We start from the raw sequence: 27079 nt of genomic DNA, 5'->3' as shown, positions 1-27079 counted from the left end.
AAAAGCCAACTTAAGTGCTGGCTGTTTGGGTGGGCTTAATTATGGGTGGGGATCTGTCGCTGGCAGGGTCTATAGCTGTTTAATCAAGACTGCCTGCTGTTATTGAATCGTGTTATGTTGCAAATGGTTATGCAAACATTCAAGGAGATTTTTCTCTTTGGTGCTGCCATTGTTTCATGGTAATTTGTAAGAGCCTATTTAAAGGAAGTAACATACAGCCTCACTTATAATGCTTTGCTGGGTTAGTCCAAACACAAAACTGGTACTGGACATGGCAGTTTTGCTATATGCTGAAAGGGCCACCAGGGTCATCCACTGACCGTAATGATTCCCCTCTCCACTTCCAAATCCTGCTTCAGGTGCACACACATCTCCACTGCTCATGCCTGCGTCCATTGTCCAGACCAGGTGGCATATCTGGCACAACTGCAATGCCAATACTTCTCTTCAAGGGGCAGCACCTCTGTTCACCTACACTGTGAAGGTGTCCGCATCTCTGCATGGGGTCTGATTCAAGAAGCAGACCTTGGATTTTTGACGAGGCTCAATTTTTGGTGTTCTTGTTCAGTGTGATTTTGGACCGATCAGCATAAAATTCTATGTAGATGCACCACACAACACCATTTCAGGAACAAATGTCCCCTGGGAGAGGGGTGGCGCAGTGGCCAGATCAGCTGACTCCAGAGTGCAGGGTTCACGGTTTGATCTCTGTGCCGGCAGGCAGCTCAGCTCAGCATTATGTGACTCTGGGCAATAGCTCACTTAATCTATCTGACGGCCCCCAGTGCCTTGAAACCCCTAAGGGGGTGATATGCTCCGGCTTTACAAATAAGAATTAATACTAATATTATCTGATGGAAGAAAATGACACAATGAATTGAACATCTACAGTTGATATCCCTGGACATTCTAAAGATTGGAAGTATGACACTTTTTTCATTAGTAACACATCATTTGCAATTGCATTATTCAACACTGTAAAAAATGATTATTGTAATAGAATACCCTTTAACAGAGCTGCATGCATGCTCCACAATTCGTGAAGTAAGTGCACCTGTTGCAGGCATCTGGGAATCCTAGATTGTCAGCCGGTAGAGAGCACCAAAATATGTAACACTTAAGTTCTTGAAATGAAAATGTAGAGCACTTCATCCGGAAACAGTGCATGTTTTGAATGAGTACCCCCAAGGAGGGTATGTTTTGAGGTGTATTAAATATAGAATTCAATACCTCTCTAAATTGAACTCACGTTTTTGAAAAAAATCCACTTTTTAAACCAGCCCATTGCTAAATATATACATGCTAAGTGCCGTTTAACCCCTTGGTTGTTTTTCAGTGGTCTCATTTGTAGCATTGTGTGAGTTTGATTGTAGGCACGCCTATTTATTTTTTTTTTTGTTGCAGATTTATATAGCGCAAACTTGACCCGAAGGTATTGGAGCGATTTACACGAGCACCGTATTTAAATTACACATTCAGGCACGGGGAGATTAAGTAATTTGCCCGGAATTACAGGATGTGGACGCGACCCCGAGGCTCGAACCCTGGTTTCCATCACCAAAGTCGGCAGTCTAGCCGACGGACCACATCCTCTCTGATGCACAAGTTAGAGCAGTAAGCAGTGTGTAAGCATGATAACGACCTGAAGGTTTCTCGAGAGATCGGGTCGTGATTTATGGTTAATCTGCCAGATGTCCTTCCTCTGAGGCCTGCTGGGGGGCTCCCCAGAGCGTGGAGCTGCTGACGGTGACCCCCTTCGCCTGCAGGGCCCGTGGAGCAGCACTCTGAGCTGTCCCGAAACAAAACCAAATGAGTTGCATCTCTGTTTGGCCACAGCACAATTCAAATGGGTTTTCAAAGAAAACAAATAGCAAAAAGTAATGCAGGTGCCTCTCGCTACAGGAATAACAAATACCCCTGAGAGTTTAGAGGTACACGTTAACATGTTTAAGTTGCCCCTCAACCTTGTGCATGGAGTTCGTGCAGCCTATGTCCCTCAAGACATCTCCGTTTCTAAAATTGTTAAGTAGAACAATTTGCATTTACACCACATACAACGATGCCCGGACAGCTTCAGCTGAATGTTTTTTATGAGGCTGATTGATTGATCAGTGCTACATGCTCTACATCCGCAACCTCCAGTGTGAAGCACAATCCCCAACCAATGCTGCTGCTCACTTGTCTGTATGTGTCTGTGTTTATTGGAAACACCCTGGGCTGAAGCTTGCAGTTCTTTAAAGCGTGCTCCGTGGAGGCGCATCGACTGTAGGTTCTATTGTCCAGACCACAGCTGGAACCCCGGGCCTCGCTGTTTGTTCCGGTGAATCCCTCCTCACAGTGTGCGCAGCGTTGGCTGTTTCAATACGGAGGCGCCGTGATGTGCTTTTCTTTTACTGAAATCCATCAATAAATATTGTGCTGTGTAAGGAGTGGCAACTTTCAGCAAAGTGAAAACTGCACGCATTTTAAAAGACATGCAAGTAGAGACCAAAGACCATAAAAAAACAGACCTCAGTCATTGAATGCACAGCAAATGTGCAATACGAAACAAGATTTATAGCCCTGTTTACAGCAGTGAACCATGAGCACTCTCTCAAGTGCTCCAGATTAAAGACAAAAGGAGTTCCTGAACAGATGTTAAAATGGTTACCAGTGTATTTATTTAGTACTTAGTCCCTGCTGTCGGGGAGTGGTAAACACACAAGAGGCATGACAAATGCATGCCATGGACAAATCAGGAGAAAGAATAGGAGAGTGGCAATGGAGCCAGCAAATGGGAAGCCTTAAGGCAAGCTGTAGCCCACAAACTAGATACAGTATGTCTCAAAGAGACTGCGCAAGCGCTGTCTAGCCGAGACCTAAAAATGAGCCATAAGAGCTTCCAACAATGTACTGGTCTTACAATAATAAATCAAAGTTGAAATAGGCCATGCATTAAAATGCATATGTTCTGTATTGTGTTTATATAGTTCAATTAAAGCTTTTAGGTTCCTAGTTTATTAGTCTATGCTTCACTAATTCTGGATGCTTTTTATATGTAAATTTTCTTTCTTCTGTTTATAGAAAGGTGTAATATTTCATAATACTTTATTTTATTCATATACACTTGGATTGATTTGATTATGTTTTTTCTTTTGCATCTTGTAATAGCTTTTTTGTATTCTCTTTAATAAAGCATTTCTAAACTTAAATAGGTCATGCAGGGGTAGGATTCTTTTCTCACATCATGAAAATTATATTACATGAGAAGTTTATTTTTCCATGCGTTTACTGTTTGGTAGACAAACCGACTTTAAAACATCAATTAGGATGAATTTCCACTTAAGTTTTCGTTCTCATTAAATGGGTTTCCCTACCAGGCTAAATGTTCAGCAGAATGCAACGCTTTTCATGGTTAGCACAATCCAACTCCTTGCCACAAGGCGCTCGGCTGCCTTCTAAGTTGGTTTGCGCTATAGAAATACCATTTCAATTCATGAGGCAACGAGGTGTAGGTTTGCCTTTCACATTATTGATTCACGAACCTACCTGGGGTAGACAAGGCATCACGCACAGTCTGATTCACAAACCCCTCACCCGGCTCCAGCTTGATGTTGGGGGGCGGGGTGGCTAGCGGCAGCCGGCACAGGTAAGCGCGGTGGGGTGAGGTGGGATGTCGACAGACGACGAAATAGATATAATTAAATAAATAAATAGTACTTTTTCTGTCTCCTGTCGACTCCCCCTCCAACCCCCGCATCCCACCCCACCGCGCTAACCTGTGCTGACCGCAGTCTTGAATTCAGCTGCTCTCTTAAAGCACCATTCACTCACTGGCACTGCCTTCTTGATCTGAGACCAGGCATAGCCTAGTACCAAAACGCCGGTCATGAGCAGCGGCATCGAACAGTGACCACCCATAATGAACTCTGCTTTACTCACTTTAAAGGGGAACAGCATTAAATCCTCTAATGGTGCTTATATGGATGTGTTACCTCTGTATGAGCCAGTCGTAGTCAGTTATTACACGGAGGTGGAAAGAATATCCATACTTATTTTCTGCAGTATGATTCCCATAGGGCAGAGTATCAAAAACCCACCTTGTCTTTTTCTCGTCCAGAGATATTCACCTAGGGGTTGGGCTTGAATCATCACACAGACACCCAGTAGGCGTCTTTGGCTGGGAAATGGAGCTGCAGGTCCAGCCAGGCATGGCATGCTAGTTCTGCATGTCCCTTGAACCAAGAAACGTAATTCCATCCCACCAGTTCAATCCTAAATTCACCAGCAATGCGGATGGGATACTAATCCAGCTTTCAGTGCTGATGGATTTGTTTTGTTTGGTGAACATTAGGGGGGCACCATCTTGGGGTAATAATCCATTCTGGCTCAATCTACACGTTGATATCTAAATAAGATGCTTGGGTTTCACCTAAGAGTAAAGTTGAACGATCGCAGCGAACCAATCGTATGTCAGCGGAGTGGATGCGGAAGGGAATATGGGGGGCGTACTTTATTATTTTTTATATCCCATCTGAATCAGCAGTGACTGTAAATGCCCATGGTCATAGGCCAGACACTTGTTATGGATAAAAGCTAAACTAAGATGTGTGCATATCCGCATGCCTGGTACAATGGAGCAACCAGAAATTCTGCAATAGTGCGGAAAGGGTATTACTTAGCTATTATTTTGTAAACGCTTAGTGGGAAAGACCTTAGGCTGCACAGTGAAAATACCTCTATTAACTTTGTTCTCCACCAGAGATTCTGGGTAGGCTACTCAACACTCTGACAGGGGGCTAATGTGCATGCATGAATACATCTTCGTTGCAGAGTATGTGGAAGAGTTGGATAATGTGGGTGCTGTCGCGTCCTCCCCAGCAAATGACCATGCCACACACAGAGCTTTGTAACAGGTCTTTATTCAACCGCATGTAACCGTTAACTGAGTGCACTATATCATAGACTTTATTGACAACACCCAAATACCTTCCAACCTATTACGTAACTTTGTAAGGAGTCCGCCTAGGACCACAAGGGTCCTACTGCACATGATCACATGACACTACATCTCCCACTTTGTTAAATAAAACAATGGACAACATATAAACATTTGAGTTCCTCAATGAGTCGTTTAAGTGCTCGCACCAATCATCTAGATCGAGTCGTACGAGGTGAAGGAGTTGCACTGTCATCTGGCATCGTATATGTAAACTCAGATACTTGACTTTGGCACTCAGGTGGACTTCTCACTCGTAAGGTCTGGAGCAGTGGTGGGCGCCACAAACACAAAGTGGTGGGCGGGTGGAGGGGTTGCGGGGGGAGGTTAATAATAACTGGAGAAAAGGAAGTTACCTGAGGCTGCCGGCTGCCTCCCGCATGGCGCCTTGGTGTTCTTCTTGCATCAAAATCTCCCTGTGCAATCCCCATGCTGCTCTCATGCTATGAGAGCATCATGGGGATTGGCTTGAGAAGGCCGGTTTGATGCTCCGCTCAGTACAGGGCAGTCTGTGCTGTTTCCCCAACCTGGCTGTTAAATACAGCTCGGTTGGAGAAACCTAAGTGAGCATGTGTGTTTGGCAAACACACATGCGCACTTAGAAGTGCACAAACCATTCCTCCTCCTTCTCCCATGACCCCGGCCCACCCCTTCTTATGCACGCTGGCTCAGCCAGCAAGCGAAAAATAAAACAATGATAGAATATAATTTTATTTTGTCACCTGCTGACTCTGAGCCAGTGGGGAGATGCTCCTATGCCATTGGGGAGGAGCCACCCCTAGTCTGGAGATGACTAACATTGAGGTAGATGCTTGAAATGCGACAAGTCTCTCGTAATAGACTTTCCGGGATGTTGACCAGTGACTATATATCCTTTACTTGTCATGAATCTCAATGCTTCATCATCAAACGGAGCATCAGACTTGCATGTCAGTTTTTGTTTGACTAGGACCCAGTTTCCTTCCTCGAAAACCATGACCCGAGCACATTAGTGTTTATCTGCATAGACCTTCATCTTACTGTTGCAAGAAGTGTCCTTTATACGAATATCATTAGTGTCTATTACTCGTCTTGTGGTAAATTGCGGTAGCTTTGTTGCAATGGCTCTCCCAAACAGCAAGGTGGCAGGGATTTCATCAGTTGTAGAATGCGGAGTTGACTGATATGCACAAAGGTCTGCACATAAGGCTGACTTGAGATTGATTTTTCGAGTGCAGCGTGCGGAACCACTTTCTTTAGGGCACCCATAAATCGTTCAACAGTGCCATTTGCCTTTGGCCAGAGAGGTGTGCTTTTCTGATGCTTTACTTTCAAGCGACTAAGAAAGTCCTTAAACTCTCTTCAATTGAAGGGTGGACCATTGCAGATTTGAGAATGGAGGGAACACCCCACACTGCAAAAATATCATCCAGCCTCTCTATGAGCTTGTCATGGATGGTTGATGATAAACTTCCAATAAGGGAAACATTGAGTATTCATCAAGAACTACCATGAGAGGATAGCCATTGTGTAAAGGTCCAAAGAAATCAACAGAAATTTTCTCCCACGCTCGTTTAGGAAGGTCAGGCATATTTAGTGGAGGCTGTGTTCTCTTGGGAGATCAGCAGTTTCGTAGGTGACATGCTTTCAGTCACCTCTCTCGACTCGTTCATCAAGGCGAAGATACCACACTCGGTCTCGGAGGGCTCACTTGGTGGCTACAATGCCACAATGTCCTTTGATGTGTGTTGGAAGCCGGAGTCCCCGTCCTGCACTACTGTCACCAACTGCGAGACCCGGGACTCCCCACTCAATGTTAGGCCAAGAAAGGACACCGTTTGAGATAGCCCTGCTCACCCCCTTAGTTGCTTGGCACGAGCAGCCAGGCCTATCTCCATGGCATGAGTGTACAGTATGTGCAACCACGCTCACAGCAACCCTCTGGTGACACTACAAATGGACTCCACACGAGTTTGATAAAACGGGTATAAACTTCATATAAAAAGATATACGATCAGACCACACAATACAAAAGCCAACTTATATTGACGGGTAATATTCGTTCCGGCTGGCTGGTAGGTTAAAATCCCAACCACCGCTTTCCAAACGCTATGCTGGTTGTAATGCTAGATTCCCACACGTTGCAATAGACAAACAATAGTGCGCTGCGTAACGATACAATCCTGTGCTTGGCAAAGGAGAAATAATACAATGCTTAACAATACACCCCGGTACCTTGCAATGGGAGAAATAATGCAATGCGTTCCGCCACAATCATGTACTGCGCAATGAAGGAATAAGGCAATGTGTCACACCCCCAATCACGTACTTTGCAATGAGGAAATAAGGCAATGTACACAGCTACAATCATGTACTCTGCAATTAAGGAATAATGCAATGCGTAGCTACAATCATGTACTTTGCAATGAAGGAATAATGGAATACGTAGCGCTACAATTGTGTACTTCGTTATGCAGAAATAATGTCAGGCGTTATAATACAGTCCAGCTGTTCGTTAGCAGCAATATTGGCAATGTGTATTGCGGCAATCAGCCTCTCCGATAACAGTTGCCCCCCACACGTATCAACGATGACAGAAAGTACGGCTTCTCACTCTGGCCCCAGTAATGCGACTCTGTGAGAAAGTGCCATCTTTCTTGCATGGTATGCCCCCACTTTTTGCTGAATTGCTGAATGTACTTTGACTGAGTGTACCCTGGACTCCTGCCAATCAGGTGCCCAGGGCCTATGTTCCTTCCCTAAAAACACAAAACACAAATTGGCAATCCCTGGCCACATGTCAGCCCCTGGTAAATGGTACCCTAGGTACCCAGGGCCTTGTGACTAGGGAAAGCCTCTAAGGGCTGCAGCACTCATTGTGCCACCCTTGGAGGCCCTGTACCCTTACACACACACACACTGCCCTTGCAGGCTGGGTGTCTGGGTGCAAGACAAAACAAAGAGTCGACATGGCACACATCCCTGTGTGCCATGCCAATCACCTACACTGCCATGGCATACATCAGCCACCCCTCTAGCTGGGTGCCCTATGCCAATGGTGTGGGCACAGGAGCAGGAGCCCTGTGCCCCTACAGTACCCAGGTCCATTCCTGGGCACTGTAAGTGCAGTGCTGCCATTTAAGAGTATATGGTGCTGAGAGCTCGTCAAACACGAACTTCACAGCACCATAATGGCAACACTGAAGACTGAGAAGTTTGGTATCAAACTTCTCAGCACATTAAACCCACACTGATGCCAGTGTGGGATTTAATGTACCAAGCACCCCAGAGGGCATCTTAGAGATGCCCCCTAAAACCTAACCTACAATCCACGTCTGTTATGATGCTGCCTAGGCAGCCACACAGCAGACATGTTGCTGGACCCCTGGGTAGGAGAGCCCCTGCTCTCCTGGACCTGCAACAATGCACATCCTGGGCGAGGTGCTAAATCTCCTCCCACAGGATGGGCAGGGGGAAGCTTCAAAGGCATGCCGCCTCTGTGAGCTTCCCCAGGCCACTGCAAACCCCCACACTGGCGGGAAGCTTGACCGGAAACCCCAAATAAGGACAGGGGATGTGCCAGCCTGCCAACCCCACCCCTCAGGTGGGGGAGGGGAGGTGAAGCACATCTCCGGGCTCTCGCCATCTTGAAGATGGGAAGCCCTACCCTATCTGGACTAGGCTACTGCCCCCCTCTCACAGCAGAGAGGCAGGATAGGGGGTGTACCCACCCCAGGACAGGGACCCGTTGGTCCCTGCCCTTCACCTACCTGTAACGCCCCTAAATCTAGTATTTAGAGGCACCCTGAACCTTCCTTCCCCAGATTCCAGATTCCAAAATCCGAAGAAGAGCTAGAAGAAAGAAGACCTGCCCTGCAGCTGCTAAGAAGAGGAAGAAACCAACTGCTTTGGCCCCAGCCCTACCGGCCTGCCGACCCTCGAACCTGCTCTTGCTCCAACCTGGCATCTCTTGTGGCCAGCAACCTCACAAACCCCGGAGGACCTGGCTACCTTTTGACTCTAAACCCCTGGGACTCCCAAAAGTAGAGGCTCTACTCAAAATCTACTTCTAATCCCTGGCAGCAGCCCGGAACCGCGAACCCAGCACACTGCACCAGCCAAGCCTGGCCTGTGGCGGAGTGAACAAAGACCACGAGGATGACCCCACAGCGACTGTGACCCCGAGTCCGGCACCCAAGGACCTCCCTCGACACTCCTGAAGAAGCCTGCAGCCTCAGAACAAGGTGCCCCCCCAACCGTGATGAACAGAGGGTAAGATTTCCCGACACCAAAAGGCACCCCTGCACCCGGCGCCCCGCGGCCCCCTGTGCCCAATCCCGGGGTACCTACCTATCCTCCAACTACCCAACTTACCTCTCGAAGTGGTGGTGGCACCTGAAGAATCTTCGTCCCTGAGCTTGCAGTCTTTTTATAAACCGGAGATTTCCCATTGGAATCAATTGTGCGCCCGAAGGCTCAAAAGCACCCTGCACCCAGCCGCCCGAGTGGCCCTGGCAGTGCAACCTCTACACCTATCTACTTCCCCACTTGCCCTGAGTAAGTGACCAGGAGCCCAGCTCCCACAGCCACGTGGCCTGCTAGTCAGCAGCCACCAAACATGGCCCCCATACCTCTCATAGGATAATATTGGGCCTAACTCCCTCTGCACCCGTCCGCCCTTGTGCCGCTGAAGGTGAACCAACTGTACCTACCTGACCCTGGAAGACCCCGGAGTCTATGCCCAGAACCTTTACTCTGCCAGTCGAATACTTACCTTTAAACCGGTAACTCAATTTTCTCCATAGGGTAACATTGACTGGCTTTTCCTGAAATTTCTTCTAAGTGTGGACTTTTCAAAGCTTAAAATATTCACCAAAAATCAGCCGAGTAACGAAAACGAAAATACTCACCTGATCTTAGGTGAGCTCCCAGTGCTGGATCTTGGTGCCCAGCACTGACTCTGAAAAATACTTACAACTGTACTTACCAGTAACCCAATTTTCTTCCATAGGAAATCATTGACTGTTTTTCTGTGAAATTTCTTCTGTCAATTTCTGCAATCTTTAAATATTCTTTAAAAATCGTATAATATCTGAAAACGTAATTACTTACCTGTTTTGGATAAAGGTCCCAGTACTGAGTCTAGGCACCCAGCACTGGATTACAAAAGTAACGAGAACATACTATACCTGCAACTTGAATTTTCTGCCATAGGGAATCATTAAAGTGTCAACTTTTAAAATAGCAAAATATTGTCTAAAAATCATCACAGTAATTAAGTCGACTTTTGTCACTTGATTCCAAGTACTGACCCAGGACTGAATCTAGGATCCAGTCCTGGAATTCCAAAAGTAATCCTAAAAGTAATCTGTGGCAAATAACTTGAAACTTCCATTGAACTCAATGCATTATTGTGTTTAGAATTGTGTTGCCTATTGCACCACTTGTAACTTTCTACAAAAGTCAATTGCATATTGCAAAAGTATTTATATAAAGCATCTCATCCTGAGAAAGTATATTTTAATACCTATTGTTGGTTCTAAAATAAAACAAGCATATATTTTTTTATATATAAACCATTGGCCAGTTATTGAGTGTGAGAGACCATTTGCTGGCTGAGTGTGTGCAACAAATGCTTTACACTGTCCTCTGATACTGCCTTACTGCTCGACCAAGCTACCATTTTAGAGAGTAAGGTTATATCGAACTTTAGCCTCTGTCAAACCTCTGGGGACTGTGGACTCTGTACACCCTGTACCTATTTGGGAACAGTATATACAGAGCCACTTTCTCACACACTCCTTTAGTCAGTACAGGCCCCAATCTGAGCCGAAGCAAAGGCTCACGTTGCCGGCAGGAATGAGAGGCTGAGAGAGTGTCCCTCTGAGCCCGCACCCCGCCCAGGTAGTTATCCACGTTACCTGGGGGCGCGACCCCACTCTCCTATCCTCCTTCAGCAGACTGGGCCTTCCGTGTAGAACTTTCTCAATGGGCCTCAGTGACTCGGCCTGGCAGCTCAGCTCCTCCGGGCCTGACGGTCTGGGCCGAGACTGTTAGGAAGATCTCAGGCGGCCGCAGGGCACATGTACCCCACGCCTCTGAGATTACGTTACTCTGGGTGCACATTCACCACCGCACCCTCCAGGTCTCCTCTGGCACAAAGCCACACATACAACACTGATGGGACTTCACGTCGAATCCGAGTGCACGATCACCAGGCACTCCTTCCTGGTGTCTCAGTTGGCACTAAGACACACACACCACACTGCAGAGACTCACTTTCTTCGGGTGTACACGATGATCAGCCGATAACCTCCACAGTCCCAGGTTGCACCAAAGCACGCACACTGCTTCACTGAGACTTACTCCAACTCCGTTGCCCTGATATCCAGGCCCTCTTCACCAACGCCTTCGGCCGCACCCCGACACGCTCACTGTGTCTGAGCCTCACTCCACTTCCGATGCACACGCGGACCAGGCACTCTTCACCAAAGCCTGCGGTGCACCACAACACGCACCCGGCTAGTCCGAGATTCGCTTCACCTTCGAAGCATACGTCAACCAGGCGCTCTTCACCAATGCCTGCGGTGCACCACGACATGCACCCAGCGCGTCCGAGACTCGCTTCACCTTCGATGCACACGTTGAGCAGGTGCTCTTCGCAAACGCCTCCTGTGCACCAAGACACCCAGCGAGTCCAAGTCTCACTTCTCCGTGTGTCCAAGATCACAGGGCACACCTTCCGAGGGTCTCAAGCTGCCACAACACGTGCCCACCGCGTTGCTTGAAAGTTCTCCGGAAACTTTTATGTTCCTGTGTTTCCAAACAGGGAGCCAGCTCACCTCGGGCCCTTCGGGTAACAAGACACTGCACAAAGCACAGTCTTTGTCAAGCAGGGGCACCCAGAGCACACAGCACAGTCCCAAAAGCCTCTTCCTTGGTTAAAACAGCAAACTGCAGACCAGCCCCAGATCACGAAGCAAGGGTCGGTCCTTCCCCAGCAGTCTCTTTAGTTGTTCCTTCCTTAGCAGAGGTTCCTCTTGACCACAAAATGGGTCCAAGCCTTTTCAGTCTCAATCCATTTCTATTCCAACTTTCAGGGGTGTCAGCTCTCATAGTTATACCCCTAAATGTCTTTGAGGTTTGTTTGTGCTCAGGGGTCCCTGACCCCTGCCTATATCAGTTCTGGCTGTCTTCCTCCCAGTGTCACCTTTCTCCCTTTGATACTGGGAGTCTGGATCCTTGATCACTCAGCAGGAGACGGGTCAATTGTTTTATAGCAGCAACCCAGCCCTCTTCACCTCCCGGGGCTTCTCCAGTGCCTACTCTCCAGATGCCGGGCAGTCTGGTGCCATCTCAACCCCTTCCTGGGACAAGACCTCCCCCAGCTCCTTTCACCTCTCAGATCCAGACAGTCAATCCACATTCAGCAGAGACACACAGAAATGCTTAAAGCACAAAACTCAGCCACTTTCTAAATGAGTGGTTTCTGAACACACAGTGACAAAACCACTTTCATAGAAAGATGAGTTATGACACTGAGTTCATACATACTAAACGTCACTTCGCCATTTTAAACCTATGGGAAACTAGGCTAACAAACACAATACCCAGCCTCCCCCATTCTGTCCTAACTTTGAGGACCTACTGTCAACTCCTCTTTAGCAATGGCAAAGTCCTTGACTTGCGCACATTTCCTCAGATCCTTGTCCGGCGAAAGTTTTGTCGTCCATAGCAGAAGTTATTAATCCTGCTGTAAATACTATTTTAAATTCCCTTTTGCGGGAGGGCCTTCTGCCTCAAATTTGGAAAAGTGCTAAAATCCTCCCTCTTTTAAAAAAAACCCCACGGCTGACCCTGACGAGATCAGTAATTACAGGCCTATCTCCCTTCTGCCCTTTTTCTCCAAAGTTTTGGAGAAATTTGTGAATGAAGTTATTACAAACTTTGTAGAGGCCAATAACCTTCTTCACCCCAGTCAGTCAGGCTTCAGAGCCAATTTAAAGCACTGAAACTGCCCTGCTGGAGGTTGCTGAGACGGTTAAAGCCATTTTGGATAGGGGTGGGAGCGCAGTTCTGGTGCTTCTCAACCTCTCTGTGGCCTTCGATACCGTCCCTCAGAAGCGTCTCGAGGAGGGCAGGCTTGGAGGCTCAGTACTGAAATGGATGAGATCTTTTCTCAGTAACCGTTCTCAAACAGTCTGGACACCCCTCGCCCTTCTCGCCGAGAAGCATGGCGCCAAAATAGTGTCATACGCGGACGACACTCAATTGTTGTTCACGTGCGAGAAGGGCTCGGAGTTTGATGAGACCTGCATAAAGAACTGCCTCTTGGAGACCTTTTCATGGTTTAACTGTAACCAATTAAAATATAACTCTGATAAATCGGAGATCATTTTTTAAGGCTCTCACCCACATGAAACTTGGCACTCTTGGTGGCCACAGGACATGTCCCCCCCACTGTCGGAGGTCAAGATTGTGAAAAATCTGGGGGTCAAATTGGATTCTGCACACTCTATGAAGATGCAAGTCCAATCTGTGGCAGGTACATGTTTTGGGATATTGAAAATGCTGAAAAATTTCCTCCCACTTCTGCCAGTATCGCACCGTAAAACAGTGGTCCAGGCCTCGGTGATATCGAGACTGGATTATGTCAACTCGTTGTATTTGGGACTCCCCGAGTATTTACTGAGTAGTCTGCAGATCATCCAGAATATGGCAGCCAGGGCTATTTTCCTAATGAAGCCTAGAACACATACCTCACATCTTTTGTCTTCACTTCACTGGCTTCCAGTGCAAAAAAGAATTTATTTTAAAGCTCTAGTCCTGGTTTTTAAGGCTTTCCATGGGATCGGGGCCCCGTACTTAAGGGAAAGATTTCAGCCTTACTTGCCTCAGCGCTCTTTAAGATCTTCTACCCAGTGCCTGACCCGGATTCCAAGGGTCAGGCTCTCACGGGTAGGAGCAAGATCATTTCAGGTTATTGCATTCCGACTCTGGAATAACCTCCCTCTTTCGCTGCGACGGAGCCCGGACCTTTTGACCTTTAGATGGAACCTGAAGACGTGGCTTTTCCAGCTATAGGTTTTTCTTGTACGGTGGCCGGGGGCTTTTGTTTGTCAGTTGTTGGTGGTCCTTCGTAGCGCCGGGACACTCCTTGGAGTAGCCGCGCGCTCTACAAATCACAGATAACATAACATAACATTTTCTGGGCAGGTTTTTACAGTCTTCTCTAATTGCCAGCATGCTATTTCTTTCTTCTTCAGCATCTCACCCTTCCACTGGCAACCTCCACATGATCCAACACCCTGTCCTTCACCTCACTCACAGGTATCCTTGAAACATAGATGGCACCTTCAGTGTCTTGTGATAATGTACAGTATGACCCTTGTGATCTTAGGCGGACTCCTTACAAAGGTCCGTAATCATTTGGAAGTATTTGGGTGTGTCTGGGTGTGGTCAATAAAGTCTGACTTAGTGTATAGTGTATTCAGTTACTGGTTTTATGCCAAAGAATAAAATACATTGTGAGGTCAATTAATGCTTTGGAAGACAAGCAGTGCTTTTCTTTGATTGTAGTAGTTTACTTTTGAAGAAAGCAGAAGATAGATGTTGTGAAAAAGTGGACATTAAAGTTGCATTAGTTGTACTTCATAACATATTTAAGAGAGTGGGGCTATATTAGGATTTATTGACAGACAATGGTGTCCAATTTTGGTCTGTGGATGCAGGGATTTGTGAAGGATTCCTTTTTCCATGGAGGCAGCTTGAAATGTGAGAGCTAATGGATAAGATGAACAGGCAGATAGATCAGTAACGGAATGTTTTCACTTTGTATAGTGGTTTTGTTAGGCATTAAGTGGTTAGTGATATGTTATGGGCTTTTTGTACCATTACTTCTACCAGCAGATAGGTATAATTTTCTGTAATGTTAGGTACAGTGCTTCGGACCAGCTTAAATGGTGAGTCATCACACAGGAGAGGTGAAAAATATTCTGAAGAGCCATTAGAGAATGGAACAGAATAGCAGCAAAGTATGAGGTGTTTTTTTGATGTACAAATGGCTGTCTGCAAAGTGAATAGAGAGGGCGGATATAGACCACAAAATGCAATTGCCATGATTGTTTTCTTTTTTTTGTTGTTGTTTTTTTCTTTCTCATTGTTCAAAGAAGTACAAAAACAAACAACATAAACTACCCACTTTGTGGGCGCGTTTAGAGGAATAGTTGACTATAACAAAGTTGCGTGAAGGGCCATTCAGAGAGGAAGGTAGATTGGCTCACACAGAATGGCAAGGTATTGGATACAATCGGCAATGAGAGAAGCTTCAATTGAGCTCATCATAGGCAATAACAACTATGGTTAGTCTTTAAGAAGATCAATAAGAAATATAAGGTAGCAGAGGTAATGAGGAAAGTATCATCTCGTTCGGTCCGAGTCCTGGCTTTTCTGTAATAAAAGGTAGTCGCAGAGTGGCTGCCAAATGTCTCTTGGTTGGGATGTGGGGGGTTGTAGTGTGCCATATCTCTTGCTGGTGGTATCACACTATGTCATGCTTTTTAACCAGACGGGAATAGAGGGGCGTCTTCAGCTACCCCAGTGCAGGACAATGCCACGCTTTGCCAGAAGCAGCGCTATAGCCGTATATCTATGGACTCCACATGCTATATCTGCCACATATCCCAGCAATGCAAAAAGCGGGTCTAGTGCTAAGTCAGCCATAACCATTAGTGAGAGTTGAGTAAAGACTGCACTCGCAGGACCGTAAGACCAAATCGAGGGTGCAAAGTCAGTGTTGACGACCTGGCACTTCGGGCAATTGGATGGCCTAGAGGTGTCAATTTTAGCCAGGGCACTCTGTGTTGTGTATGTACGCCTGATGAATTGGTAATGTTTATGTTTGTGTCTGTGGTTAGGCGATATGAGCTTGGTTTGGTTGCAGCAGTAGTACCAGACTGTCAGGAAGGGGTTGACCTAGTTCGTGCTCCAAGACCTCGATAAGCTCTGCATCTTGGGCCGGCAACTGTGCTACACAAGCGTGGTGTAATTCGGAGACCATGCATCCTCTGTCAGGGTCTGTTATAGCCATCATCAAGGGATGGAACTCATCGGGGGCCAATGGGTATGAAGAGAATTGCAAATGCAGGGTACTGTGGACACGTCGCTATATAAAATGGCCCCTGGGGGAAGCGTTGGCAAACCGAACATCATCTGCATGCAAAAGGACATTACCATCCGGGAAGAGGTCTCCAAACGTGTGCAAAGCGTGGTGGGACAATGTTAGTTGGACCAACCTCTCCCGTGTGGGGGGCAGCCATTGGTTATCGGCCAGTGGCAATTAAAGGAGTGCGGAATAAAGGAGGCTACCCCCAAGCAGATGAAGGAGCTTACTCCATGCTCAGCTTGTAGTAGAGAGTGTCTGAATGTCAGTGGGATCCAGAGGAATACCCTGCGGAATGATGGATGTGATGGGTGTGAGCTCTGCCTGGTCGCGCTCTGGTATGGCGAGTCAGGTATCACAGTGATACCAGTGGTATGCGAAATGGCACTGAAGAGCTAAATAGTAAAGTTGTAAAGGTGGTAAACCGAACCCCCAACAGTTATAAGGGAGTAACAATGTGTCCCAACCCACCCGGGGCCTAAGAGCCGCCCAGACTAGCCACAAGAGAAGACTCCACAGCATAGAGAACAATGCATTGGTAAGGGGAATTGAAAAATTAGGTAAAAGATACAGAAAGCGGGAAAGAACAACCATTTTGATAATGGCTATTTGGCCGGCTATCAACAGTGGGTACAAACATCACCCTTCGATTTGTGTCATTAATTTGTCTATGGCTGGGCCTTAATTTAGGCAAATTACCTGCTCCTTATCCTGATATATCCAGATGCCAAGATATTGGACAGGACCCTCTCACCATTTCAGGGGGAACTCGTATGCTATCAGTGATGTGGCATCAGTAAGCGGGAAAAGTACAGTTTTATTCCAATTTATGGCGAAGCCCGAGAATTCGACAAAGCGAACCACCAGGAGTAATACCTAAGCATCTCTGCCGATATGTCAGCATTTTCGGTAACTCAGGCCCCATTGGACAGCAGCAGCTCGGGGATGTATACACTGCCCCAGGTGAGTGAAGCAGAAGAGCCAAGGTGCATCATCGGGCTCTGGCGTGTTTCCCAGGGAATACAACCTCTCACTCAGCCGACTCTCGGAATTAGTCCAGAAGCGCCGTCTAGTGCAACAGCTGTGGACCATACCATTGTTAAGTTGCTCAGCTATCAATATCGCATAGTTCAGGTTCTACGTGGGCTAGTGTATTGCGTATGTCACGCAACACACCAGAGTGTTTAGAAATGGAGATCCCTCTAATTTAAGCTTTGAATGCCTCCCACAGGGTGTCCTGCGTGGAAACCAAATTTTTATTCAATTTGAAATATTCAACAATGGAAGTGTGAAGCTCAGACAGAAAGACATCATCAAGCAAGGCATTACACAGGAAGCAAATCAAAAAGGAGAGGGGGGGACAAGGAGCTTATTAGAAAAAGGTCCTGAACCAATGCTCCCAAAATCAGTACAAAATCACAATGGATGGTTTCAGTTCCTATAGGTAGAGGGGGATACAGCCAATAGTTATGTGCTGTAACAAGAAGAGGGGAAGTCTCCTGGGATAGGTGAGTATGCAAAGAGAAAGGAAGGTACTCCTTTGTTTGGTACGTAGTGCCCTCACACACCCTTTCGAGTGTATAGCATCATCATCGGGCAAAGTTGCTCCTCGTGGGGGTGGCGCTGCAGTCCCTCACGGGCCCCTAGGGGCTCTCTGGCGGAGATCTTTTAGGAGTTGCCACAGTTGTGATTGAGGGTGTGTGGGAAGGAAGTGCTAGTGAGTGTAAGTTAAAATGGGTCAGGAGGCCCTGACAACTTTATTCGTAGGACCCCTGATCCAAAATAAAAATCCACGGGGATGGAGATGCACGTTTGTGCCGTTAGGAGAGGGGAAACAAGACCAAATAAATTCCCACTTCTCTCAACCCGTGTAGTGTGTAATAAAGTGCGAATTTTAAAAGGGGGTCGACATGTTTCGCGCTATAATTTGGTCCCTAAAGGATCCTAGAGCGCTTCATCAGGACCAGGTGGAGAAAAGAGAACGGGAATCAGGAAAAAACACCCTGTATTCCTTAGTATAACCTAGTTAAGGTATATGACAATAATAGTCTAAGGACCCGTTTTTATACTGATGTCCTTAATCACAGCCTAAAAAAGGAGACAAAAAAAGGGGGGGGGGGAGAGAAGATAAAGCAAAAACATTAAGAGCCCAGTGACATATTAGTTACATATGGTACTGTAGAAAAAGCTCAAAGTCACAAGTGCACAGTCTGTGCCCAGGTGCCAGATGCATGAAACTAGTGAAGCGTCGGTGCGTCTTCGGTGAAACATGCATCGCAAAAAGAAGATACTGTGGGGTGCCTTCTACCTATATAACAGAGAGCGGCAATGTACTAAGTATTCAGCTGTGGCGAACTTGCACAAGGTGAACTGTGCCGCATCGGAGTAATTGACTGGTTCCGAATGGTGATGGTATGCTGCAGGGGTGATAGATACCTACCACCTAGTGCAATATCATGGTAAACGGTGAACACCAGTATGGTAACTTAAAGCGAAGAGAGGGAGTGACGCTGGTCAGAATATAGACCCCTGCTGAAATACAGATGGACACGGCATGCCTGGAGAACGGGAACTAGCGTGAATACAATTAAAAGTACTGGGTTAGTGTCAGAAAAACGGTATTCACAGTAACCGGTGTGGAATAAGACAGTTATACAAATGCAGTAGTAATTAACACTCAATGACAAAAAGCATACCCTCCCAGGATCGGAGAAGGGCTCCGTCGGATGTACCACGGGGTGAGGCTAAGAACAACAAATAAAAAGGGGGACCATATTACAGGAAGAGACCCCAGCGGTATAGCCAGGAACCAAAACAGCGTCCTATGTAAAGAGGAAGAGTTACTTACTCAGGATACAGCCTCACGTAACCGGAAACCTACCCGTCCAGCGGTACTGCCGGTAGCATACTGAGCCGGGAAGCGGATCTCCATAAATACCGATCTCAGCGCGGTTGTAGGCTGAGGCGGTGGCGTCATCACGTAGCGTGAGGGGAGCTAGTCAGTCTATTTCCGAAATGGGGCGGCCATCTTAGAATGGTCAAAGGAAGTAACGAGTGTTGAAGTAACACTATGTGACCTAATAGTGGTACTAAGCCTAATCCAATGAACACTCAACCCGGGGTGAGTTTCCTGAAACCCAAACAACAAGTGACTGTGTACCCTGTTTATAGGGGATCAGTCAAGATAGCGTGATGGGCGGAACCATGTAGGGGTCAAGAATAGGGATAAAGCCCATGTCCCGTATCTGAGTACGAGGCTGGTTAGTATGTCGAGAAAAGGGGGCGGCGGTCAAAATAGGGGGGGTTGTTCATGTTCTGTGTCTGAGTACGAAATAGTCGTACTATAGAGGTAGTCGCCAGTGCAGGCAGGTCTAACATAATATTGCTGAACCCTGTTCCTTAAATTCTATGATAGGATGTAAACGCCTGGGATTACCTAAGTATGACAACAGGATTGGAAAAATGCGTGATGATCCACATGTTAGGATAGGATGGGGATCCCTCAGAAGGTGTGCTATTGTACAGTACCTATAGAGGTATTGTGGGAAGTAGTGCATGATTCTTTGTGAGATGCTAGGTAATTGGCATTCTTTGCTAATGGCTATGGTTGATAGTATGGTTCATAGTCTCAAGAGAATGTTACAATGAGATGTGTGTGCTTCGTAAAGTTCTTAATATATCTATCCAGAGTGTCAGGGATTAATGTGATAGGTCTACCCAGGGTATATCTTCGTTCAGTCCACATTTGTTGCTCCTGAGTTTGAACACCCATCGTTGTTCCTGTTTGAATAGTGTGGTGGCTGACCACTGGGAGTTGGATTCGATGATAGTCCAATGCAAACTTTCTGGAGGATGGTTCTTTTCCAGAAAGTGACTCTGCAATCTTGTGGATGTACGTTTGCGATGGATGGTGCTCTTATGCTCCCCGATTCGGACCTTCACTGGTCTGGTAGTCATGCCAATGTACTGAGAGCCACAGGGACAGGTAATCAAGTACACGCAGTTCTTAGTATTGCAGTTTGTGTGCCGTGTCTGTTTCCAGAGCCTGGGAAGTCCCAAGTCGAGTTCCTTGGTGGTGCTTGTCTGGGGGCATGCTGCACATGAGCCACATGGATAATGCCCAACCACTGGAGGTAAGTTCCATAGTGTGGGTTGAATCTGAATAGTTTTCTTGGGACGTGTGTGCACTAGCATGTCCCTAAGATTCTGGGTTCTTTTGAAAGAAAAGAGTGGTTTTGGACCTGGTTGGAACTGTCCAGTTTCCAGGATCTTCCAATTCTTCTTGATGATTTTCTGAATCTTATTTGAGTTGGGTGTGTAAGATGTGACACACGTCAGAACGTCTGTGGTGGGTTTATCTTTTATTTCAAGTAGGGCTTCTCTGTGATTGTTCCTAGCTCGTTTGCGGGCTTGTTTCACGATTCTCTTTGGATACTCTCTTTTGATCAGACTCTCAGTTAGGGTGTCCGCCTCTTTTTCATATTCTGTGATAGTATTACAGTTGTGTCGTAATCGAAGAAACTGGCCCACCGGTAAGTTGTTTCTTAAAGACTTCGGGTGGTGGCTTTGGAACAGGAGGAGACTGTTCCTGTCAGTCGGTTTCTTGTAGTTAGTGGTCATGAGAGACCCGTCTTTCAAAGATATGAGAAGGTCTAAGAAAGGAATGGACTCCGATGACAAAGTGCCTACAAAATTTAGGAATGGGTTAAGAGTGTTGATCCATGCGAAGAAAGCACGACACCTCTCTTCGTCTCCTTTCCAGAAGATGATGATGTCGTCGATGTACCTTCGCCATAATAGAATGTTGTTGTTGTAAGGGTTGGCGTCTGTCAGGATATGTTCTTCTTCGAAGTCCGCCATGTACAAACAGGCCAGACTCGGCGCGAAGGTGCTCCCCATGCTGGTGCCCTGGACCTGATGGTAAAGTTGTTCTTCAAAAGCAAAGTAATTCTCTTTCAATGCTATAGTAGCGCAGTCACAGATGAAAGTGACAGGTGTGTCGGATGGCCATGGGTTCACGTTACGGAGAACCTTGTCCAAGACTGTGAGTGTAGCATCTTGGGGAATGTTCGTATATAAAGCCTCCACGTCTAAGGTGACCAAGAGGGTAATCGATTCTGGTGTTCCAAATTGTTCAATAAGGTTCAGAACCTCTGTTGTGTCTCTCAAGTAGGTAGAGGTCTTAATTACCAAAGGGCGTAAGAATACATCGCAGAATTTGCTAAGTGGTTCTAACAGTGAATCGATCCCAGATACAATGGGCCTTCCAGGTGGGGGGGTAATCCCCTTGTGAATTTTAGGTAGACAATAGAAGTACGGAGTGCGGGGGTACTTGTTCATAAGGAATGAAGCCTCATCCTTGGTTATCCAACCTTCTGCCTCCGCTTCCACAGTCAAGTGCTGTATCTTGGTGGAGAGACGTGTAGTCGGGTCTTCTTCAATTGGTTCATAATACCTAGTATTGGAAAGTTGTCGTAGGCATTCCTCATCGTAGGTAACCTTATCCTGAATGACTATGGCACCTCCTTTGTCCGCTGGCTTCAGAACGATGGTCTTGTCCTCTGTCAGGTTTTTTAGAAGAAGTCTTTCTTCTTTGGAAAGATTGTTGAAGGGGCGGGTAAGCACCAGCGTCTCTACACTCCCGCATATGGCATTAACAATAACATCTGGACTGGGGAGTGACATAAAAGAGTGCGCAGGAGATGGGCCACACTGTCTAGCCACGGAGTGGCAGTGGCCAGGAGTAGCCAAAAATCGAAGCGGATCCGTGGGTTCTGGGGGGCAAAATAAAATGTATAACCAGGGGTTTTGGCATAGGTCAAGCTCCAGGCATATTTCAGAACATACCTGTCGCAAAGGGCATGAAGGAACTTCAATGATTGCAGAGTGCCACTAGGCGTCGTGGATGTGGAGTCACGGAGGGGGTCAAGGATGAGGTTAAGGATGAGGTTAAAATCTCCCCCCTGTTTGACATGGTCTGTGTCTACGCTCCCCAGTAGTGACACCAGGGCATAGAAAAAGCCCAGGGAGTCCGTGTTTGGGGTGTAAACATTAATAAGCAGTATGTGTTGGCCTGCCAGTGTGCCTGTGACTGCAATTTACCTGCCATTGTCATCGGTGAAGTGGCCCATGGGGTGCAACCGGAAGAATCCAAGTATCAAGATGCATACACCCCGTGAACAGGTGCTGTAGCTGGAGAAGAAGCGGTGTGGACCCCATGAGTAGCCAAAAGAGTGCAAGTTTCCAGAGAGGAGGTGGGTTTCTTGCAATAATGACATTTTTATGTAGTGGCATGTAAGATATTACAACACCTGTTTGCCCTTGCGTGAATTGTTTATACCTCTGATATTCCAGGATAGGAACGGGAACTCAACTACAGAGCCTCGGCCGTCACATGAAACCATCATGCAATGACTGCTAAGTGGACAAAGCCCCTTACTTCCAAAATGATGGAGCCTTCCTCAAAACCAAACAGATAAACAGAAACTGAACTCCCAAAATCCTCCACTCCCCCAACCCCACCCACACTTGCGATTGATATACCCAGCGAAGCCCTGAGCACATTACCAACAGCTAAAAAACAAATACCCCAATAGTCCATAAATTGGTGTACACTTCAGGGAGCGATCAATGCTAGGGCAACTGAGCCCCAGTTACAGATCGTTAGGGAAAACAGTAGGGGTCAGATTGGGTCATTATGCGTCATAGGGGTGTGGGCCTATCAGGTGGTAGAAACAATGAAGCAGCTCCCTACCGCGGCTGGTGCAGCCTGAATGTTCAAGGGGAAAGCAATTTAAGGCAGTCCATAGCACAGGTCATTCAGAAGGAAACGGATCCTTGCAGGAAGAAACATGTAGGTCTGGGGGCGAGTGAGCAGGTATGGCGTAGCGGAAAGGTGGCCTTTTACTTGTTGTACTGCTTGCAGAAGGCCAGAACATCCATGTGGTGTCGAATAAGTGGGCTTTGCCATTTATATCCACCTGAAAACGGGCTGGGTAAAGCATGCTGTATGGCAGTCCCAATTTCTGTAGAGTGGTCTTGGATGCAGCGTATTTGAGATCAGTGTCTTGCACCGCCATGGTGAAGTCGGGGAAGAAGGATAGTTGGAAGCCTTGGTGTTGTCCCTTCTCACGAGCCAGTTGGAGTGCAGTGGCCCGATCCCAAAAGTTAAGGAGGTGGGAGATAATAGGGCGCAGTGGGGCACTAGCGGATGGCCGCAGAACAAGCGAGCCGTGAGCGCACTCCACTCCAATTGTGGGTGTGAAATTTTGGTGACGGAATAGGTACGAAAGGAGGTGCTTGACAAAGAGATCCATTCGATCTGTGTATGTAGATTCCGCAACTCCCAAGATGTGCAGGTTGTTGCAGCGGGATCTGGCCTAGAGGTCCTCGTTCTTGATGGCCACGGTCTTGAGGATACGTTCAATTTTCTCCAGCTGCTTCTTCACTGTCATTGACTAATGTTCCAAGGTCAAGATGCCCTCCTCCGTCCATCCAACCAGACATTCTAGCAGTCCAGGCGCTCCCCCATGTGGCTGATGCGGCTAGAAAGGGTGTCAAGCCAAGCATCTATGGAGCGGAACCCCGCACGAAATTCTGTCATGATTGCTGCCTTGCCAGATGAGTATTCCTGGTCTGTGGTGCCCATCGCTCCCCCCTCCATGTCATTGGGAGTCTCTGATCTCTCTGTTCCCCTGGCATGCTCAAATGGGGGTTTGCACTGTTTAGGATCTTTGTGCATCATGGTCAGTGAAGACCCAGTTGCCGAATATGTCCTATGGGCCAAGTGTGGGCAAATGTAGATGCAGCAGTCTAGCCAAATGAGGGCATCTGCTAGATGTCTCCCCAGCACCAGTTGTGATAAGCGCAGTCCTCTGGTCGCATGTGACAGCACTTGACTCATTGAAGGGCCACAGTTGGAAAGGGGGCCATCAGGAGCTAGGGTGGCAGTACCAGCACCCACCTCGTTGGCTTCCCCAGTCTCCGGGACCAGAGAAGGGTGAGCTGCTATCTCGGTGCCCCAGGCAAGTCAAGGTGGTGGCCTAAACAGGACGTGTGCTGTTGCCCCCTTATGCACCTACAGCCCAAGAAGCTGGGCAGCTGCCTCCCATAAGGGATAGGTTGCTGCACTGGGGGGCCACAAGAAATAGGCAGCCAGTCAGATGGGGCCTTGGTGGGAATCCGCTGTTGTCATCAAGCTCCACCCCAACCACCGACCACCTGCGCCACTGCAGCAGAGCTATATGGCTGCTGTGGAAAGGCCCTTAGCACACTGGTGGCAGTGGCACACAGCTATAGGGCCCTCTAGGTCCCCACTAGGCACCACAGTTGAAAAACACCTTCCCAGGACAAGACGCGCAGTATTGGCAATTACCACTTACCACAGGGAGGAAGTGAGAGATGTAAGGGTGAAATTAGGTTGCATGCTCAGTATTGTCACTCTGCTCCATAGGCTAGGTGCCGTGGGCAGCCACAGAGCTGTCTCCAGGTTTCCATCAGGAAAGCCCTGACCCGGCGCTGACAAAGAATCCCCAGGCAGCCGCTGAATCGAGCATCCGGTATCGGATGTGCTGTCAGGTGGGGGGAGGGGGTGCAGAACAGGTGGCCCGGTGGGGCCTGGTAAGTCATGGTCTCAGGGTCGCCCCTGGCCACTGTCGCAGTGGGGTCTCCGGGTCAAAGGCTGGGCTGCCATCCACATGGTTTGATACTACCCCGGGTGAAGAATTAGTCAAATACGCTCCATCCAGTTCAACTCATGCTGGGTCCCTCAATGGCCTTAGATGAGGAGTAAGGCCCGTTCTCGCGATGTTAAGGGGTTTCAGGCGTCAGAGCTTCACTGCCGTGTTGCCATCTTGGTCGCTGGCGTGACCACGCCCCGCCCCATGATTGTTGTAGGGCTCCTGTAGTTTTAGATGATGATGGGAAGTGGGACAGTGAATGTTTGGTGAAGGTCAACAAAGAAGCCATTTCATTAAACATGTTCATAGAGTCTAGTCCATTGATCATACCACTGTTGAGGATGAAAATAACAAATAGTAGCTGAGGTCCGTTACAAAATATAAGCAAGTTGAGAAAGTGACTTCTTCGCCTTCACGTAAGTTATACTCAGCATTTAACATATACATTTTTGAGGGAATTTAGAAGGCTGAAGATCTGTAAATGACAGATCTTTTAAGAACTTAGTATTTTTTTAATATTATCAGATCAATGCATGCTTATTTTTGTATCTTCAGGTAAATTTACTTAAGGAACAATTCATCTTAATTTTTTTTTTTTTTTTTAAAGAATACTGATTTTGGGCATCTTAGCTGTTGGATGTCAATGATAAGTGGGCAGCCATCTTGCAGTGAAGCAGCGGCTTTCTCTATTAGCGGAATAATCACTGATTATTTAGACTGATTTTATAACCTAAAATATAGCAATAGCCCGGTAAGAGAAAGAGGATATTATGACAGTAGATGTAGCACTTGAGATAAATAAAGAATGCTGTTGACGTGATGGGAAATTGCATGTTCAGTACAGTTACTGGATCCCTTGCATATCGTCCCTTCACCAAATTGACCTGGCTAACTTTGTAATAGTTACAGCATAGAGCAATGGAACATTTGGAATATCCTCGCCTGTTACCTGATCTAATCTTTAAATGAGGGTGGAGGGATTGTTTGTGAGGAAACAAGTTGTTCTGTGAAAATAAATAGTAAATGCCTTCTCTAGGAATGTGTCATCCAGTCCAAATTACTTCAGGGTGAGGAAAAGAATCACAACCTACTTTGCAAAATGCCTTCTGGGCTTTTACAGAAAAGGCCCAACTTCCTCTCCATTTGGGGATACAATAATAATGCCACGGTGCATACCGTTTATGTGGAAAGTCTACCATTAATGAGTCACATGTAGTTATCACTGGGTAGCTTAGAGATGATCTTTTGAAGGATCTTCCTAATCTTCACTCAAGGTAAAGTGGAATTGCAGACGTTGCAAAATATTGGTAATTAACCCTTTTTGGGATGACATTGGGCCCATTGTAAGCTGATGTAATGTTCCTGAACACTAGGTACAGGGGCTGGTCTTTATAGATGCCTTCTTGTGATATGTTATGTGAAATTAGTTTGTCTTGTTAACATATGCTGTCAACTTGAAGTACAAATAAAATGTATGTGTATTTTATTTTAGCAAACTACAAACAACAATATTACTATTAGGCAAATATAAGATCCTCACTTTCTTCTCTTGTGTGTCAATGACATTTCAACCCTCAGAGTGATACAGGGGTCTCATCAGGACAAAAAAATAAATGGGACATATTGACCAAGTTGTGAGAGTGACTACGGGCCAAAATGGGCGAAATATGTGATAGAAATTTCCCTTTTAGGATGCAATGTATTCACTGCAAGGGTGATGGTCACCCTCTGTGAGATAGGGCACTCAATGAAGGAGTGCAAGTGCCATGTAAAGTCATGGGCTCTAGGCCCGCATACTTTATCTTTATAAGTGTGACACAGACACAGTATTATGCAGCTTAGACCTGGCCACGAGCACTTGGGCTCTTTTATTGACAGGGTCCCCTGACGGGTGACGCCTGTGTTGGGTGGGTGTGGGATGAGTGTATGGGCAAGCCCTTGTGGGAGTGGCTGGTAAAACACTAGACTGTGTCCAGCAGGACATAACACGCCAGATGGAAAGGCGGCTTCTTCAGCAGGACGACCGGCGGCTTAGAATTCACCGCAGTAAGATTACCGATCAGCGTCAAGTCAATACATGCATTGGCCTAATAGTTTTATTACTCACACAAAGTCTATTTGTGCTTCACGGTCACTTTTCTTGCTATGCTTTATATAGTTTTTTTGTTCACTGGGACACATTGCACCAATATATTTACTGTGATAATAACAATTCATGTTGTCTGATACAAACCATTTATGATACATCATGGGCTGGAGACAGAGTTTCCTTGTCTTGGCATT

The 27079-nt window shown here is 46.8% G+C and overlaps 1 protein-coding gene across 1 annotated transcript in view; it reads right to left on the bottom strand.

Annotated features, from left to right (window-relative positions):
• LOC146812057 (arf-GAP with SH3 domain, ANK repeat and PH domain-containing protein 1-like) overlaps positions 1 to 27079 on the bottom strand; it is a 1117518-nt gene that overhangs the window by 253700 nt on the left and 836739 nt on the right. The window lies entirely within an intron of this gene.

This window comes from Triturus cristatus, chromosome 7 (genome assembly GCF_964204655.1).
Source record: "Triturus cristatus chromosome 7, aTriCri1.1, whole genome shotgun sequence".
Classification (NCBI taxonomy): Eukaryota; Metazoa; Chordata; class Amphibia; order Caudata; family Salamandridae; genus Triturus; species Triturus cristatus.
The sequence above is the reverse complement of the archived record's forward strand: the minus strand, read 5'-3'. Positions and strand labels throughout refer to the sequence as shown.